Genomic DNA, 18,861 nt, shown 5'->3' with positions numbered 1-18,861 from the left:
CCCCCCCCCCCATTTGCGGAGCACTTTTTTTTATTTTAATTGTTTTCCTCTCCTTTCTGCAAAGCTGCAAAAGCTGTGCTTTGAAAACTGCTGCCCCAGAGTGCAGTTGCTTAGCTGTCCTGTCAGCATTGTTCTAATGCTCATTCCATATGTATGTCACATAGGAGCAGTACCCTCCTCCTCTCCCTTCCCCCCATCCATGCATTCGACTTTTTCCCCCGTAAAGACTGATTTTTATTTTTTTTATTTTTCTGAAGGAGCTTGCAAACAGGGAGATTCAAACTGAATGTTTCTGTGCTGTGGTTACTTATATAGACAAGACCACATTTCTCTTAGAAAAAGTGTTTGCTCTGTTCCTTCTTTTCCCCTACTCTTTCTTCCCTATAAGCACAAAGGCTTTAAAAACTAAGATCTATAGTTCCTTTTGCCTTTTTTTTTCCTTTGCGTTACCGTGACAGCATGTATCTCTGCTGCTGAAGAATGAAGCAGGCAGGCTGGAGGATTTTTATGTTCAATGCTTTTGGGACCACTAAAAAGAAGTCTGCAGAGAAATACGTACAGCAGCTGTGCCAACTGAGTTTCTCATGACTGTTATCTGTCACTTACTCTGACTAAAAGGTAAGGGGTTCTTTAGTTTTTTTTGTTAAAGTCTTTGTGCATTGTTTGTGTGGTGTCATTTGACATGTGCAACTCCGTGGCTCGGGAGGGAGGTGGGTTGTGAAGATTTTTTGTGTTAAGGTATTATAGGTCACCCAAGCAAAGCTCTTCACATGCAGAGGAGAAAAAAAGATCCTGTTTCTTCGAATTGTTTCCCTTTTCATCCCAAATGGTTCCTCCAGCTTAGCTCGCTACTGATTGAGACATAGAGCTGGGGCATTATCGCTGCTGCTTATCTTTCCTGGTGCTCTTTCTCTACCTAGGGAGCACACGCAGCCAGTTGTGTGTGCGTGCGCAGATGTGGGGTAAGGCACAGCCCCGGTGCATGGCAAGTACTTGGCAACATGCACATTCTCCCCTCTTACTGTAACTAAATGTCTTCAAGCACCCTTCGAAAGGTAAGAATGCCTTAGTTCAGCACACTGCAGCTTATGCCTGTTTAAAATTATTACTTGGATTACAGTGCATACTGTGGAAAGTTATTAGTTTCCACAGAGACCAGTTTAATTGGGGGGTATGTGTGCAGCGGTTCTGTTTTGTGCTTTCCATACACTGCTTGTGGGGGAGTATGAAATGTTATTTTCTTCTTAATTCTTGGGAAGGGTGAAGTTTACACTGTCTGTTAGGCATAGCAAATGAAGTTATAGCTGAAATCGATTAAAGCTGTGGAGAAGCATAGCCTTACAAGGCTCTTCAACTTAGCCTGAGAGTCAGAAGATACTTTATTAAAATATTTTTTTGCTCTGCATTGTAACATGCAGAATTGTAAGCAGGAAGGAATCTTCACCAAGCAGAACCAGCAGTGACTGATGCCTGGACGGGGTCATTTTGTCATTTATGTGTTAGAAACCTGTTTAATCCACAACCTTGGTGCGCACTGCTTGTTTTGTGTGTGTGCTGGATACATCTTTCAACAGCCTCTTAGTTCAAGAGGGCATTGTTTTATAAAATGTGTTAATGTGTTTCTGCTTTGCAGGCAGGCAGAAGTGCTCTCTGTAACTGTCCCCTTAGCTGTGACCCAGCCGCTTTGGCATTTTGGAAAGGGCTGATTTTAGGGCTTGCTTTGCTTTCTTTCACAGTTATTTGTGTTCTTACTTCTTAACTGTTAGTTCTCTGCATGGAAAATGCATCTTAAGGGTGCTCATTTCTCATGCTTTGCAGTTGTAAGTGGCTGAGACAGTTGAGCAACCTGATTTAGTGGTGTCGCTTTACCAGGAATGTTGCATTGCTTATTTGAATAACCAGGAATGCCACCAAATATGTAATTACTTTAAAAACAGTCTAAAAATACAAAGTGTGACGGAAGAGAGAAAAGTCCTGTCTGCAGGCATTCCTTTCTTTCTGTACTGTGGCTGTTTATAATGTTATTTCAAAATCAGATATTTCTTAATACATGCTCTGTGACTCTTATTTTCCCATTATTGTTGCTTTATATCAGCACTGAGAAAACAGTCATTTAGATAACAGGTTTTCACTGATATCCTTTCTATAATATAGAAAGCAGTATAAGAAGCAGTAATAAGTTAAATTGGCATCTGCTAATTATGCTGAATACAGATTGCAAGCTCTTCAAGTCGTCCCTTGCCTTAATGCTGTTAGCATATTTTAGCACTGGCAACCAAAGGAAAGAAACTGGAATGTTCCTGCTTGGGGTTTTTTTAGGAAGAGAAAAAAAAAAAAAAAAAGACTTTTTAAGAAGTGTGAAGTTTTGGGGGTTTTTAATGTTTCTGTGCTGGTTATGAACAGAACATCAAACACAGTTTGGTAGCACTGGGCAGAATTGTGATCCCTGAGAAACTGACCTGCTTGGTGATCGCTAGACCTTGGAGACAAAACCATTGTTGTCCGATAAAAAACTTGGTCTCAGGGCAGGAAGAGTTTGAGAGTTGTCACCAAATACGCGATTCTTTCGGGCGTCTAAGAAAGACAATTAAAAATACAACTCTTCAGAACTTAGTTGTGGTTCTCCATCCTATGCGGCAGTTTTGCTCACCTCATCTCAAAGCTGAAAGTCTTCCGTGGAAGCAGGAGAGCTGCGCTTGTGCCCAGATGCGCTCGGTCGGGCTCTGCGCTCCGCCGTGCTGGGGCCCGGCGCGCAGCTCGGGGGCCGTGCCCGGCCGGGAGCGGCTCCCGCGGGCGGCGGGACGGGCTCCGCCGCTAGAGGGGAGGCGAGAGCCGCTTATCCCCGTGCCCGGCACGCCGGGAGAGCGCCGGGAGCCGGCTGTCCACGGGAGCCGGCTGTCCACGGGAGCCTTTGCGCCGAGCGGGGGTGGACAGGGCCGGCAGCCCCTGGGGCCGCGAACATCCCGCGGTGCTCGCCGCGGCTGATCCAGGCGCTCTTGACAAGGAGCGTCCCGCTGCTGCTGTGCTGGGTGGTGTCCTAAGACAGCTTTAGACGGAGCAGAAACGTGCCCACGCTTGGGCTGCGCTGGAGCTTCTGTCTGTGGACCTGCCCCTGTGCACAGCCTCCCTCTGGCCTGGCTCCAGCCTGCAGAGAGCTCATTGTGGTCTTCAGCATCCTCGTGAGAGGAAACGGAGGGGCAGGCACTGATCTCTTCTCTCTGTGGCCAGTGACAGGAGACGAGGGAATGGCATGAGGCTGTGTTGGGCAGAGTTTTTAGGCTGGATATCAGGAAAAGGTTCTTCACCCAGAGGGTGGCTGGGCACTGGAACAGGCTCCCCAGGGAAGTGGTCACAGCACCAGCCTGACAGAGTTGAGTGAGCGTTTGGACAGCAATCTCAGGCATGTGGTCATAATCCTGGGGGGCTTTCCTGTGCAGGGCCAGGAGCTGGACTTCAGTGATCCCTTTGGGTCCCTTCCAGCTCAGGATTCCCTGTGGTTTTTACCAGTAATGATGATTTGGCACATAGATATACCATAAGCTGTTTCATCCTTACGTAGAGAACCGTATCTTGAACTTCAGGGATTGCTCTGTGTGATGGGGATGGGCACAGTGGGAAGTGGTCCTGTGCTGGGAGATGCAGGGCTGAGCTCCCAGGCAGTTCTCCAGGTCAAGGTGAGGTTCCCTAGGGATGGATGGGCAGGGCAGGAACTGCATGCTTTGGATGTTGGTGTGCTGTGGTAGTGCTGTAAGTCTTGTCTTCATATGAGCCTAATTTTGCTAAAAGTGGTGTCAGAGTCTTTTTAAGAAGACATTATGATTTGGCTTCAGTTTTGGGTTTTCGTACTCTCTTATGTGCATGTGTAAAATGCAAAGCATATTTAATGAGTGAATACTTCAAATGCTTCCAAATTAATTAAAAACAGTTCCACATCTGGAATAAATCCAGTTCCTTTCATGGATGGCTTCAGCTTCACGGTTTTTCCCTCTTGTGAGAAGCCCTGTGAATATTCTTGTGTGGATGCTTGTGAAAACTGGAGTAGCAGGATCCAGGATTATTTTACAGAGGAGAGAGATCTGGAACCCACAGAGATCAATAGAATTTTGGCCTTTATTCCAGCAGACTTTTGATAAGACCGAATAATATAATAATATTATATGATTATATGATAGGCCTGTGCACAGTCAGGTTTTCTCAGGGTACCTTGTCTTGAAGGTAACTGCAAATCTTAATTAGAATTTGTTGTTTCTTGTGGTTCAACTGCTGTTTAAATTCAGAGAGATTTCAGAGGGGCTTGAATTAGGCACCACAAACAAAAAAATAGTGTTTCTATAATAAGCTTTTTTTCTTCTGCCTTCTCTGTTCCCAGAATAAGTAAAATGTTCAGATTTTTCTCTGTGAGAATGTTGTGATTTAAACTGACACAACTAAGTGACCTAAAGATAGGCTTATTGCATAGATAAAAAATGCAGGGTTGGGTTGTTTGAACTGCATTAGCATCAGAATAAGAAATGGCAAGGCAAGTTGGCTGAGGTGCCCATGCAGAACTGGGGAGTGTTGTTCTTTGGAAAGCTTCTGAGCTGGGAATTCTTTTCTGAGCCATAAATAAATAAATCTGTGTCCTGAACAGTTAATGAATACAGGAGTCTGGGCAACTTTAAGCTGTTTGGGATATTTAAGAAATCCACACGGTGCTTTTGTTAGTATTGTTGTTTCTCTATTTTCCCCTAATATTTCCATTTTAAGGTTTTTGTTGAGTTGGGTTTTTGTTTGGTTTTTGTTTTTTGGTTGTTTTTTTTTCACTTGCTTGAGCTATGCTGAAAGATGCTCTTGATGGTGTTTTTACCAGGACTTTTTTCTGTAAGTCCCACAGCAGTTTTGTTGTATGTTGCACCAAAATACTGTCCCTGAAACTTTTGATTCTTGAGCTACAGATGAACATTGCAGAGTTTTGTGCTTCGAGTAATTTGTCTTTGGAGTTGTCCTCTGGCTTCTTTATCTGGATACTCTGGGGATGCCAAAAAAATTATCTTGCAGGGACCCTACTGTGATTGCATATACAGCTTTTCCAGGGGAACTCAGTGTCAGCAGACCAAAACTAATTAAACCTCATGACATTCATGGCAGACAGATAAGCATAAACCATAATAAATAAACTAAAACAGGAAGAGGTGAAGAGCCCTTGTTTCCCATGGTAGTTCAGTGTCATTCCCACTGAACCAAGCTATGGGTGCCATGTACCTCTGAAACTGAGGGTGCTGTTTACTTGGCTGGAAGAGCTACCCTTTTGGCAGTGGATTTTGTGGAGGTAGTTAATATTGACAGTTTTGCCTCTAGCACCTGTCTAATAAAGATTGAATTCATTTAAATCACCTTAGCATTTCCTTGCTGCTGAGTTCTTGGTGAGTCTGCAGTATCATCTTGGGAAGTTATTGAAATGCCTTCATGCCCTTCCAGGCTTTTTTTTAGTTCTGAATTTTCTGAATTAACCAACCTTGACTGGAATTGTAACTTTCTGCAGTAAGTAGAAAGTGCCTGACAGAGGTGCACCAGCACTCACAGCACTGACAGGTTGTGACCATTTTTTCATTGATGTAGTGTTTCTAGGTATTCCATCTTTGACGTGGCTTTTGAGAGAGGTGTGATACTTCTGACATCATAGGCAAAGTAAAAAAACAACACTGTACTGGTGAAGTGGATGAGCTGACCAAAATGGAACGGGAGTGAGAAAGTTCACTCGCTGAAGTGCTTTGAGTGCACAACTGCTTCAAGTACAAGGCAATGCCTTTAGAAAATAAAGGGTTTAGCCAGTCTGTTAATCAGATAATTATGGTACTGTAAGCCAGATTTGTAGGTATACTGATACAATGCAGAAATTCCCATTAGGACATGCTGTATAACTGGGATATCCTGACAGAGAGAGAGTAGTGAGAGAAAGGTATGTCCCTAACTTGTACAGCCTTTTAGGAAAGCATTTTAGGCATAAGAGCCAGTTAAAAAGGTTAATTGGGTGAGATCTTTTTTGTGGTATGTGAAAGTGAGTTCTGGAGCTTGAGAAAAGAAAGCATCAGACAAAGAAGTGAGGTGTTCCAGGAGATGAAGCTGTTCAGGGTGAAAGAATGAGGATCATCCCTATGCAAATGGGATGAAATATGGAAATGAAATGGGGAAGTGTAAAAAATGTGACAGAATATACTGAAGATGTGAAAGTTGTTTAAACAATAGAAGACCCCTGCAAAAACAGTGTGAATGGAAAGAGCAGGGCAGACAAGTTGCGTTCAGACCTTACAGAGATTACACGGGTTGCACTGGGAAAGGAGTAAATTTTGTGAAAACTGTAGAGACAAGGCCTAAAAGAGGAAGGAACATGAAGGTGCTGGTGGAACCTCTTTTACCAAACCAGAATCCCTAAAAGCATCCAGGATAGTGACAGAGTTCTGTTACTGTGCATGTTGTCAGTCAGTCATGAAAAAAAATGAGCCAAAAAGGAATGTAAAGGTCACATAGAAAGACTGCATGGGCATCTGCTATGTGCTCCTATAAACTGTCACATGTCCTGGAAGAGGGGAATACCAGAGTTCATCCTCAGCAAGACAGAGTGGTTGAACCCACCAGAACTGCTTTATATTCAGTGGTTGTTGGGGGGAATAAACTGCTAAAGAAATCAGGAGAATAAATGAATGCTTGCTGAAATTGAGCTGAAAACCCAGGGGTTTTGCATGATGCTCTAGGTGCTAACACCAAAAAGCAGGAGTTAATTTTTCATTGGCTTCCTTACTGTAGCCTTTCTTCCCATGAAACATTCCAGAATATGAACTGTTGATATTGGAATATTAGTATTCATTTTTGAATTAATTTCAATAATGTGGGCATGAGTCAATTTGCAGTAGTGCTTGGTGCTCATGGAGTGTATTTCAGACCAGCGGGGTCTGGAGAAGACCGCAGTTTCTGTATTTCTTCAATTGCATGTTTCAGTTTGCTGAGGACTTGGAGCAAAGGACAGCATCTCTGCTTCATTTGTTACTGGTTCTGCAATTTAATTAGTGCCCATCAGTTGTTACTGAACAACTCCCATGAAGGTGAATATGGGCTTAGAGAAACCTTCAGCTCTGCAGAGGAACTCTGTAACAAGATGCTAAGAAGGGGCTGTTCATACACAGGAAACAAAAGAGCCCTTTATGTAAAAGTAACTTGTTAGCTTTTTGTTTTTAAGCTGTAGCATGTCTAAGGGATCAGGGTGTCACACACTAATAAACTGGCCAGTCTCTCTGGAATGGACATTCTTGGTGGTGATTTAGAAGGTGCATTTATGCAGTAGTCTCCAACTTCATTACTACGCTGTTTCCTTGGATACTGAACATTTTGCATAAAATTATTAGAGGGACGTTAACAATGCTTTGTGGTTCTAATGGCTTTAATAAAAGTTTTTCATATTACTTGGTTAGTGATTCTCTTTTTCCTTTAATATTCTATATCAGAGAGGAAGAACAAAAGGAAGCGATTCTTGTCAGCTAATTTGCACAAATTCTTTTGAGCCAAGAACAGGTTTTATTTCTTAGCGTGTGGAAATCCTGCGTGCTATTTCTGGAATTATGTTGCTGAATGGGTTGTAAATAGGGGTTAGAGTGCTACTATTCATTGTAACATGAAATTCACACTGTTTGGGAACAATTTTACAATAGTAAAGAAAAAGCTGTTTAAATGCTGGGCAGTAAACAAAACTTGTTATGGGTGTGAAAGCATTTAAATGCTTCATGTGTCTGTTTAGGGCTTGGGTATTTTGATAGTCTTGAGTATGTTTCTCAAAGGTACTTTCTGCTCTCTACACACCATCTTGGTTGCCTCAACTCCGGCTGTTGTTTAACAAACAGTCTGAGCTGCCATGGACATGGAGAGGATCCTGCCTGCCCCAGGCACCAGTTCCCATCTCCCTCCCTCCCTCCCTTTTGTTTGCAGGCGTATTTGCAATAGGGCAGCTCAGTCCCCATTGAGAACAAAATCAACAAAAAAGCAAACAAAAAACCAAACTAAACCAAAACAACAATAACAAAGACAAAATGAATGCCAAAACCGTGCATACACACAACCCACAAAAAATAAAAAACACAAAAGAAAAACAACAGGAAAAAGCAGGGTAATTGAGCCTGGAACAGCTGCTTTGGTGGCCACGGTGGCTTATCCTGCTGTAAAGTGATCACCAAGCTGTGGCATGAAAGGATTATGCCTGAATATAATTAGGTTTAGTTGCGCAGAGTGTCTGCAACTCTTGCAAAGAAGTTGGTTGGAGCCTCCAGGCTCACACGGTGATGCACTGTCTGTTGTGGCCCTTCACTGATGCTGCACGTGAACATGAAGCTCTGTGTGTGTTACCTCCCTGGTTTTTGCACATCACATTGTTCCACTGGCTGTAGAGGATGCTTTCATATGCGCTTGAGGAAAGTCTGCTTGGGAGCAATATTTTTGCATGTCAAAAAAAGAATTAATGCTTTCATGTTCTTCAAGACCCCGTTAGACCTTGGGATATTCCCTAGAAATGCAGCAACAAGGATTTAAACTCTGAAATGTCTGTAGCTGTCACAGGCTGTGTAGTTATATGAGGTACGAAGGCAGCTGGGTGTGATGAAATGGGCTGTACGTTTGTGTGTGTGTGTGTACACCCTCCCTCAAGCTAGAAGTGTGCTCTCTTACTGGAGGCTGGTTTCAGGTTCAAAACATTGTGTGTTTTTTAGTGTTGGAAGAACTACTTTATATTCCTAGTGATGCTTTTTCTTCAGAGAAACAATATATTGTGTAGTTCATTTAATAAAATAAAAGCATTTTTCCAAAAGCCAGAGAATAAAGAATTTAATAAAGTGGCATTTGAAGATAAATTCTAGGGATGCATATGAGAAGGTGTTTTAATAGTATACTCAGTTTTATTGAAGTCCTCACAGAAGCTTTCATATGCCAAAAGCTATTGGCAATCTTTTCCCATCAAAGTGGTACAGAACTATACTATATACAGATATTTTGTCATTACCCATAATAGTTTCACAGGTGAGGGATGCTGCTTTTTCCCCCCTTTGGTGTGGATTGGTAAATTTGCTTTGTAAGCTTATGCACTGCTATTTTATATATATATTTTATTTTTTTCCCCCTACATAGTTTCATGTTAAAAACACAGAGGAAACAGGTTAAATTATTCCAAATGATTTTGATCTTTGACCTGATGCTTTCTGAAACAACTTCTTTTGGTTTTTATACCTTTCTGAAGATTTTCAGGGGTCAGGTTGAAAAGGAAGCTGACTTTCAGTCAGTGCCTGGTAAAGCCTGAGGAAGCATTATCTGCAAGTAGTGCCTTGTTATGTGTCATTTTAAACTGTGGTTTCAAATTCAGAAGCAGTGAGCCTCACTGGGTATGAGTTAAGAGTTGTTATGTAGGCTGGAGTCCTTTTTATTTAATCTGAGCAGGTTTCCCCTTCTCTTGTCAGAAGAAAAAGGGTAAGAGAGTGGTGAATACGCGGCCTGAGCTTGCTTCTGTGGGATGCTGTAAGAGAGAACATCCATGTACCTTTGCCTAGTGCAGCTCCTAGGAGCTGCACACCATCATAGCACCTTTGGGATGAGGCAGGAGGGATGAAGCAGCATGGCATAGCCATGCCTGGGTTTTCAGGGAACAGGTGGGATGGTATGGGGGTGCCAGCAGTGATTACTCCCCTCTTGATGGACAAACAGAAGGTGTAGAGCCAGTAACTGTGTGTGCATGGGATCTGCCCCATTTATTGGGAAGCACTAGGCTGGATGTTCAGGATGTGATGGGTGGTGGTCACTTCACTAGCAACTTCTCTGCTTGTCAAAGTGTCTATGGGATGGGGTGGCTCTGTTAGGAAGATTTATCCACAGGGACTTGGTGTGGCACCAGCAGGCAGGGAGCAGTCAGACCACGGAGTCTGACTGCAAGGTGATGCACAGGAGGGAGACATGATGAATGGTCAGGGGAACTGGGCCTGACCTTGCCTTGCATGTCTAGGTGATTTACTCCAGCCAGTGTTGGGTGTGCAGACCCAGGACTTGGGAGCGCAGGCTTTGCAACTTGACCTTTGTCTGCAAGTGATCCTGACTCCAGGAGAACAAATAGAAGAGGGTGAGACATTCAGATGTGGCTGTTCTTCCTGCTGGCTGCCATTGTAAGCAACATAATGGAGTCATAACACTGTTGTTGATGTTGTTGGCATTATTATTATTATTATTACTATTACTACTATTATTATTACTGTTGTTATTATTATTACTATTGTTACCTCTGCCTTACTGGTCTCCATTCCATGATCAGTGTCCACTTAACTTTCCAAGATCTTCTTGTAATTTTGAGGACCAAACCCAAACTTCTGGCCTGTAAATAAATTATGAGTTTTGAGTGGTAGCCATGGCAGTAGTAATGAGAAACACAACTGTATGACCCTCTGTTTTGGGAATTTAGGCCATAAATGCTGGTGAGTATTGCTTTGTGAAGTAAAGGGGGGGAAGCCTTCCTGACCTAGGTTTTGCATGTACCAAGGGTAGCATAGCGAGGCAGTGAGAGCTGGAGAACGTGGGAAGGGTTTCCTGTGCAACCAGGAGCAAGGGGCTTGAGATGCCGTGCCTGTTTCCTCCTCTGGAAATGGGCTACATGTGTGCACTAACCTGACCTTCAAGCGTGCACGAAAATCAGGGACCTCAAGGGCAGTGCTGTCAGCACCGGTGGAGGCACTTTGCAGTTAAAGTTTTTGTGACAGCCAGTGAGTGTGGGTGCCTCAGAGAAGTCCAGTACCTATAGGGTACTATGCCTATCCCCTATGGGGATTTCAGGAGGTAGATAGCAGCCTGCCATGGAGTTCATTTGTGCTTCCCAATGTGTCTGGTGGTGAGGCTCTCCATGAAGCCTGGGCTGCTGTGCTTGTTTAAAGTGCGTTTCATAGAGGAAGGGCAGGTTGTAGATCTGTATGGCTGTTTCCCCTGGTTATCAATGCACTGCTCCTGTAGATATTTGAGGATTATGCTTCTCCAGAGGGAAGCATGGAGCTCTGTTAGTGAGGAGAGCTAAAAGAAAACTGAGCTACTTTTTTCTTCTTTTTTAAATTTTGTATGATTTTGACATTTGAAACTGCATCATAAATAGAAATACATTTTTTCTGAGGTTCTGCCTCTCATGCCAAATATTTTAAAGGCACTTTTCCAAGGTGATTATCAAAAAATCTGCATTAAGAGATACCTCATTTAATCTAACATATGCAGATTGCCATGAAGATATTTTCAGTGGATACTCTGCCATGGTGCCTGTTATTCTTCAGGACATAAATAACTGCTGGACTGTAGATGACTCTGTGGGTAACTGGCGGCTTATGGGTAACCTCTTTTCTGGCACAGAAATAATGGGTTGTTTGTTCCTCCAGTTGAAGTCCTGATGTGTTTTGATGTTTCTGATTTACATTTTTAGCACTGTTCCTGATACCATTCAGTGTTCTGTGAACACTCTTTAAACTTGGTGTTTATTTTGGAGCGTTGGTTTTCCAGCAAACAAATATGTGATTAGCAATTAATGGTTTTGCTATAAATAAACAAAAGCGAACAGTTCAGCTTTAAATAGTGATGTCTGCTCTGTGGAGCTTTTAATTGAGCTGTGCCTGCACAGTTGAACCTTTCCAAGCACGCAACTGGCTTTGTGGGACTCTCAGCTGTGGTGACTGAACTGGCCGAGTTGGAAAGCTGAAGCTGTGGTGGTTTGAGTTAATGTATGGTTAGCTAAAAAGTGGTTATCCTCTCCAAATATCTATGCATGAGCCGACCATTGGAGGGGGGAAGAATCCTGGCTTCGGTACAGATGAAATGTTGGAATGTGGAAGGAGTTCCAGTATGCTGAAGACTTCCAGTGCTGTGCTTTTCCCTTGAGGGCTGCCCTCGGGGTGGTGGTGACTGGTGGAGGTGGCACCAGAGGTGGTACCAAGGCCTCTTCCTCACTGCCAAGGCAGGTCTGTCTTTCTAAGTGCCACAAGATCTCCCTTGTGTGCATCAAAAATAGTATGTTATTATATTCCCTTCAAAATAATTGGATTTAGCACCTTGTATGGATTTGGGCATTTCTAATGCAGATAGCAGTCCAAGGTCAGCTTTGTTGGAGAGCTTTCCTGCTCTGCAGTGTTTGAACCTTAACACATGAGCTGCAAGGAAATTTCTAGGTTTCTCTCGGAACTGTTAGGTTTAAGGCTGCCTCCATCTACTTTTCTGTTTCCCATGTGATGTCTGCAGTGTGTATTCCACTTATCTGAAAGTGTGATGTATTTGACCTGATGTAGTTGTTCAGTGTTTTTACTTAGGCAGGTGAACAAACTACTATGGCCTGAGCTGGATGTAATTTTAAAAAGTAATGGCAATGGTCCTCTCTCTAAATATGGTCTTTTTGAACAAATGTCAAACCTGATTTTTTTGCAGAAAAAGTTGGAGAGCAGCCACTGTATTTATAAAATCCTTTTTTTTATTTGTTTCTCTCTTTTTTTTTTTTTTTTTTTTTTTTTTTGAACAGTTGTGGGCTCTTACAATTTGTCCAAATTTTCAGAGACTTTTATTAGAGGGCCACTGAGAGGCAGGTTTTGAGGAGCTGGCTTTCAGAAAGGTGGCTGATCTGCAGTTCCTAGCAGGCAGTCCCACACAGATACCTCTAGTTGGTTGTAGACAGCTCCACTGTGTTGCTCCAGAAGCAGCTCTGTGCTATGCCTGTGACACAGCAGCAAGTGCCAGCAGATTCCTGCCCTACCAAAAGAAAAATGTTCATTGCTAAATCAAGGTTTTGTTATCAAATCTCAAACTTGTTGAGAATCTCAATCAAAATATTTTCTCCTTCCACTTTCATCATGATCTCTTTCTATTGCTGTGTGTCACAGCTCTCCTGAAGAGAAATGGCACTGCAAAACCAATAATCCAAGTCCTAGCCTTAAGAAGGAATTTTTTTTTCTTTCTTTCTTCCTGACTAGGTTGGTGAGGTCTAGCTAATTCTCAAGTGGTTGCTCTGTTTAATTGTGTTTTTATTTAAGGGCACCTGGCTATATTCATATGTCTTTTTTGGTATAGAGTGAAAAGCTTTATCCTGCAGTCTCTTTGGACTATGATGATTTTGATTTGGCATCTCATAATCATAGAACAATAGAATGGTTAGGTGTGGGAGGGGCCTTTAAATATCTTCTAGTTCAACCTGATAGTCTTTTCCCTTAATCTCCGTTTTATATTGTCCATTTTACATGGAGCTGTCAATGGTGAAGAAGCTTTTGTGTATGCATCTCTATTTTCAATCTCCTTTCATTTGCCCATCTATAAAGGTCTGGACCATTTGAGCTCCCCTGCCTCCCCACACAGAGTGTCTGAGGGAGATATATAGTATTTTTTTTTCCACTGAGAGTAACAGCTTACTGCTGTCCTTATACCTACATACCTATTTATGGCCCTGGAAACAGTAGTTGTAAATCTCATGGACTTCTTTCTCACTCTAAACTATATCCAAATAGTTTATACAAGCCTCTGCAAGCTGTCAGGAGGAGTATGTGCAGTATCCCAAACACAGAACAGACTGGAGGCAGCAACCAGCAGCAGCTGGGACTACCGAGTTTACAGGAAAACAACCATGGAAGAGAGTTCATGGTGTGAACTGAGCCTTGTGTGGCATAGGTGGAGTATGCTTTTTTAGCTGCAGGTACATCACTTTAAAATCAGTGATGCAGCTCAAAAAGGGTTTATTTCATTGCTGTTTTCCCAGGTATTGTAAAAAGTTGAGATTCAGATTGCTCTTGGGTTTTGTGCAAAGACTATCTCATCTCATCTCAATTGTATTATTATTAGTTACTCTTCTTACTACTACCACTACTACTACTATTATTATTGTTGTTATTATTTATTAGCATTATTATTTGCATTATGGTAAGGGCAGAACTGCAAAAAGCCCAGTCAAATCACTGCTCAGGCCCCACTGTATGCAGCTGGAATATGCCCCATGGTGGGCTATGGTCCTGCTTCTCATCCTCAGCAGCCTTTTTCGGTGTATGAGGTATAGCTTTTGCCCCTAAGGATCAGAGGTGCAGCTTGGGAAAAAGCTGGCTGTTTGGAGGGGATCCAGATTTACTTGTGGTGGAGGGAGAGCTAGGGAAAGACTAGAAGTGACAGGAGTGGGACTCATCAGTGCTGGATTTTTGCTGCTGACATGGTACCTTGAGCTTTCAAACTAGGACTCCTTGGAATGGGGTCAAAGTAGATTTATGAATAAAACATTAGTGGGAAAGTAAAAAAAAAAAAAAAAAAAAAAGGAAGTCCAGATAAGCAAGAAATAGTATCATTGAGTGTGTTCCATTAGGAAACCCCTATGAAAACAACTAGCTCATTTTAAAACTGCCCAAATGCATCCCCATTTTACAGTGACTAAGAAGCAGGAGCCAGGGGGGATTTGAGATACACAAAGCGTGAAAACCGGATAGCAGCCTTTGTTTCCCTGGAGCCAGACCACCAAGGGACAAGTTCAGATCCTTTGTAAGGTGGCTCCCAGGAATTCACTTTTGACAGATCTCACATGGCGGCAAATTATTCCTCCCCCCTCCTCCTCCATTTTCCTCAAGACGCGTTTCATCCTGGAGGGGAAAGGGAGAGTCCGGCAGACCCTTTGCACCCTTTCCTTGGGAAGAAAAATGGTGCTCGGCTCCTGCTCGCAAGTGGAAGCATTTGCTGATGAACTGATACTTGGCAAAAATTGGTGTTGTATGGAAAAAAATCCCCAGCACCTGCTAGCAAAACAAAGTTATTCATAACATACGGCTGGGTGGCTAAATCTTCACTTCCTAGGGACGGCCTGAATTACACTTGCTACACGCTGAGCGGCCTGTCTCCCGTGTGGAATGACATGCAGGCAGCAGGAGGATTTGCAGCTCTGAGAAAGGTTAGGATTTATAGTGCTGTCTCTTGCAAGGGCTTACTCTGCAGAAATGATCATTTTGTCTTCACCTTCTCTTTTGGGGATAAACACATCATGATATAATCATATATATGGAAAAGCAGATCTTCATGCTCTTCAGGGAGCAGGTAGCTCCATGAATATATCTCCTGTTGTAAATCTGTCGGTGTCAGTAAGGTTTTTTTCACCTCCTGCCTAGACTGAAACACAAATCTTTAATTCATTTCTGTATGGCACAAGTTCTGAATTCTCATTCTGTATTCTGATTTCTTTCCTGGCCAGTAAATTGTTAGCCTTTCCTAGCTGGGTGAATTATTGTGGAGTGCAAGAAAGCTGTCTGGCTAGGGGAGGTGTTGTTCAAACACACTTTTCCCTTACTCAGTATTCATTTGACAACAAACTAGTGATATTGCCTGTGTAATGAGAGGAGAGCTAAAAAAATCCATGTGTCTCTCTAGCCTGTGCTTCAGCTTTGCAGGTAGAATGACACCCTGGTCTTTAAACTCCTAGATCGATATCTTCCATATGCCAGAGTAATAATTTCTATGAGTTTGGAAGAGTTTTCAGTGGCTCTGTGCTATGGAAGATACTTCTTCCAAGAGGGCACTGACCTACATGGGCTCTCAGTTCCTGATTGCAATATTGACAATGGATTTATTGTCAGGTTTTTTGGTTTTTTTTGTCGCTGATGCACCTTGGTGCAAGCCTTTCATAGGTGACAGCTACAAACCTAACACAACTCTTTGCAATCTTCCTTGTATCCTTTTTGCAGATCCTCATAGCCTGGCCATGCAGAACTTTTATGTAGTCAAATTGCTGTTGTTGGTAGAAAATAACACTGAGAAGAAGAGGTTTCATGCCTTGTGTATTGGTGGTTAGACCATGAGCATAGATTAGCTGTTGCTGGTGTTGACGTTTGAGTGACAGGAGGTAGCTAGAAAGATTAAGACCACTTCCAAACAAATCAAGAGCTTCTGTTCCTGCAGCAGATGCATGACTTCTCTACCTACTATTTAGACTTCATGTGCATGTGATGTTACTGCTCTGCTTCCTAAAAATACCTTTACATTTTTAAATATACTTTTTTTGCTGAAAAGCTGTTTATTTAGTAAAATTTAAATAGCTACAGTTTGAAAGAGAATTGTGACATCTCTCTCAAGGAAGCAATAGTAATTTCAAATTGTAGTATTTGTGCATACCATGAGGTCTCCAGTTCTGTCCTGTGTCAGGAGACATGCTTCTTTACCCAGCTTCACCAAGAGAAGTGCAAATTAAGATGAAAACCTTTCAGTCAAGGTTTCTTGCCCCCTTTTTTTTCCTCATATGTGTGGGTGCATAAAAACCTCAGCTCTCAGAAATTTACCTGAAGTTGATAAACTGTTTTCTCTTCCTCATAACCCAGAGGACCTGTATATGAGCTCCATCAGGTTGTTCACCCTTGATTGAGTGAAGCTGGAAGCTGCAGCACAGATGGGTTTCTTTTGTCTTCAAAGGACACGTAAAGAAGTCCTTAATGGTTGTTTTGTATTAGCTAGTCACATTGCCTGAATTAATTTGCCTAATGGCCAACTGGAAACATGCTCTCAGAGTATAACTGTGCTTGGAGGCAAAGTAGGGAGAGAGGAGAAGGCTCTTTTGTTATCCCTTCTGTGGCCTGCTAAAAGCTTATTCCTCCTGTTTGCTTAAGAAATTTGCCTGCTGTATTCCTTATATTCTATAAAAGACCTTTTAGCTCTTGTTGACCCAAGAGATATATGCACTGTTTTCTTTTTCAAGTATTTTATGGTGTGGAGGTTTTTGGAACTAGAAAAATGAGCCTAGGGAGAAGGAGTCAAACCAAGGAACAGATAGCAGTTGTTTCATATCTGCATGTTGAGTTAGAGCCACATTTTTGGTGTGCTGGAATCCTGGAAGTTCCTGGGACTAGAGTCTTCCTTCTCTGTCTGATGGGGTGTTATGTTTGGATGCAGCCCAGACTGGAGGTTGCCAGAGATGAGATAAAGGGATGATGGTCATACCTCTCTCAACTCCTCCAAGGAGCACCAGCCACCTGCAGGTCCTTGCAGCTATTCTGCAAGGTTTGGGTCACATAGTTAGTCTTTCTTCAAGGAGCAAAGGAAAATAACTCAAATGATGAACTGAATTTAAAATCATAGGGTTCTCCATGATGTTCAAGTTTATGTCAGAGTATTAAAAATCAAGACATGCTGTTCTGTTTCTCCATTTTTTTCCTTCCCACTTCAAGGCCAGAGTATTTAATGAGAGCTAAAGTGGAAAGATTCTGGACTCCTATATTGTGTTATTTTTTTCACCTCCTTGGGTAGTTGGAAGGATGTTGTTTCCTTTTAGTCTCTGCTGCAGTTGTAGAGCAGTTCTCCTCTCTCAGAAAGCTTTTTCCTTTTCCTTTTTCCCTGTTCCCATTTCCCTTCATTTCCTTTCTTTTTTCCCATTTTTGCCTTCATACTAACCGTGTTGAATAGTATTAGGGATTTTTTTTTAGTAGCTCCTGCCCAAAGTTTTCCTTGTTTTAAAATCAAGGAAAAGTAATCACAACCTTTCTCTTCACTTCAAACATAGCATTTTTTGACAAGAAGTGCCTTTAAAGAAATGCCTCCTAATTTATGGCGGGTTGCTTTGTACTTTGTTTCTGAAACCTATCTCGTTACATTTCCTGTGTGTTAAGTATGTATGTGTTATGAGCTCTTAAAAACAAATATCCCACAAGAAAGGAATTCAGTAAATGAATAAAACATTTCTTAGGTTGCCCAAGTGGCAGCTTAATAGCTCATCCATTGGGACTTTCATATAATGTAATGATGATGGCCATATAAATATATGGATAGATGAATAACTTCAATAGGGAGCTTGTTACAACTCTGCATACCACATTTGAGATGATATCAAACTCTGAAAGTGCTGCCTGATGTGAAGGTCCAATTTTTCTAGTGCCAACCATGAAATTCTACCTAAAAGTACACAATCTGTGTTTCTGTGTTTCCATATGTACACATAGCTAAAACCTGCTTTCAACAGCACACACACACACATGCATATGCTGCTTCTCGGTGGGATTTAGTGTTTCAGGACTGATATTGACTGCAGTGAAAATCTAAAACTTTGTGGGCTATTGACACGGCTGGGTTTGCAGCAGTGTGTTTGAGATTAGGTCTTAGCCCGCTTTCTTTAAAAATTATAAGATAAATGGAATAGGAACATAAGGTTGTCATGTTATATTGCCTAGGATTTACACAACTTTTTCATTAGGTTCCCCTAATCGCGAAGCTTTGTAAATATCTACTTTGATACTTGTCTGCCACTGCAGTCTGTAACCTTGGGTAGGGCTTAAAGTAAAGTTTCAAATATTTTTTTTTTTCCTTTTGTAGCAATGATATTCTCAAGAAAACTGATTTCCAGTTATGCTTGAGTTGAAAATCTGATGTTGATGACCCTCCAAGGTGGAGAGAAACCAGCTCATGCTTAACTATGGCATGGTCAGAAGAAACTAGACCACCAAATAAGACAAATAGGATAAGACAATTTATTTCCTTACTTCAAAGAATAGGAAAATGAACTTCTAGGAAGTTGTTGAACTTCCTAGATGAAAGAAGTCTATGTGCTTATATGAAATATAACACCAATCTCTTTTGTAAGCCAGCAAAAATTCTCTCTCTCTTAGCAGGGGGAGAGAGACAGGTATTGTGGTACAGACAAAGGATGCTGAAGTGCTCTTCTTGGAAGGCACCAATACAGTGATTGTCTGTTGATTGTTTCAATAATGCGCATCACAGAAGAGGTCCAGCCCTTTATTTTCCCATGAGTTGTCTCATTAGAATTTCTCATTTTCATTGGCTGAATTTCCTCAGCAGTTTATTGTATGTTGTGTGTATATATGTGTGTATATATATATATATATATAT

The 18,861-nt window shown here is 41.9% G+C and overlaps 1 protein-coding gene across 11 annotated transcripts in view; it reads left to right on the top strand.

Annotated features, from left to right (window-relative positions):
• The first annotated feature begins 22 nt into the window (after positions 1-22).
• FAT3 (FAT atypical cadherin 3) overlaps positions 23-18,861 on the top strand; it is a 340,610-nt gene continuing 321,771 nt past the window's right edge. For 7 of the 11 annotated variants that reach the window (XM_015635094.3, XM_015635120.3, XM_015635102.3 and 4 more), the window contains exon 1: positions 25-618. The gene's annotated coding sequence lies outside the window, so the exon portion shown is untranslated. Of the gene's footprint in view, positions 619-18,861 lie in introns of all 11 variants that reach the window. The other 4 variants (XM_015635137.3, XM_015635127.3, XM_015635112.3 and 1 more) reach the window with 2 other exon arrangements.

The sequence above is a fragment of the Parus major genome, chromosome 1 (genome assembly GCF_001522545.3).
Source record: "Parus major isolate Abel chromosome 1, Parus_major1.1, whole genome shotgun sequence".
Classification (NCBI taxonomy): Eukaryota; Metazoa; Chordata; class Aves; order Passeriformes; family Paridae; genus Parus; species Parus major.
This window is presented reverse-complemented; position numbering and strand designations above follow the sequence as displayed.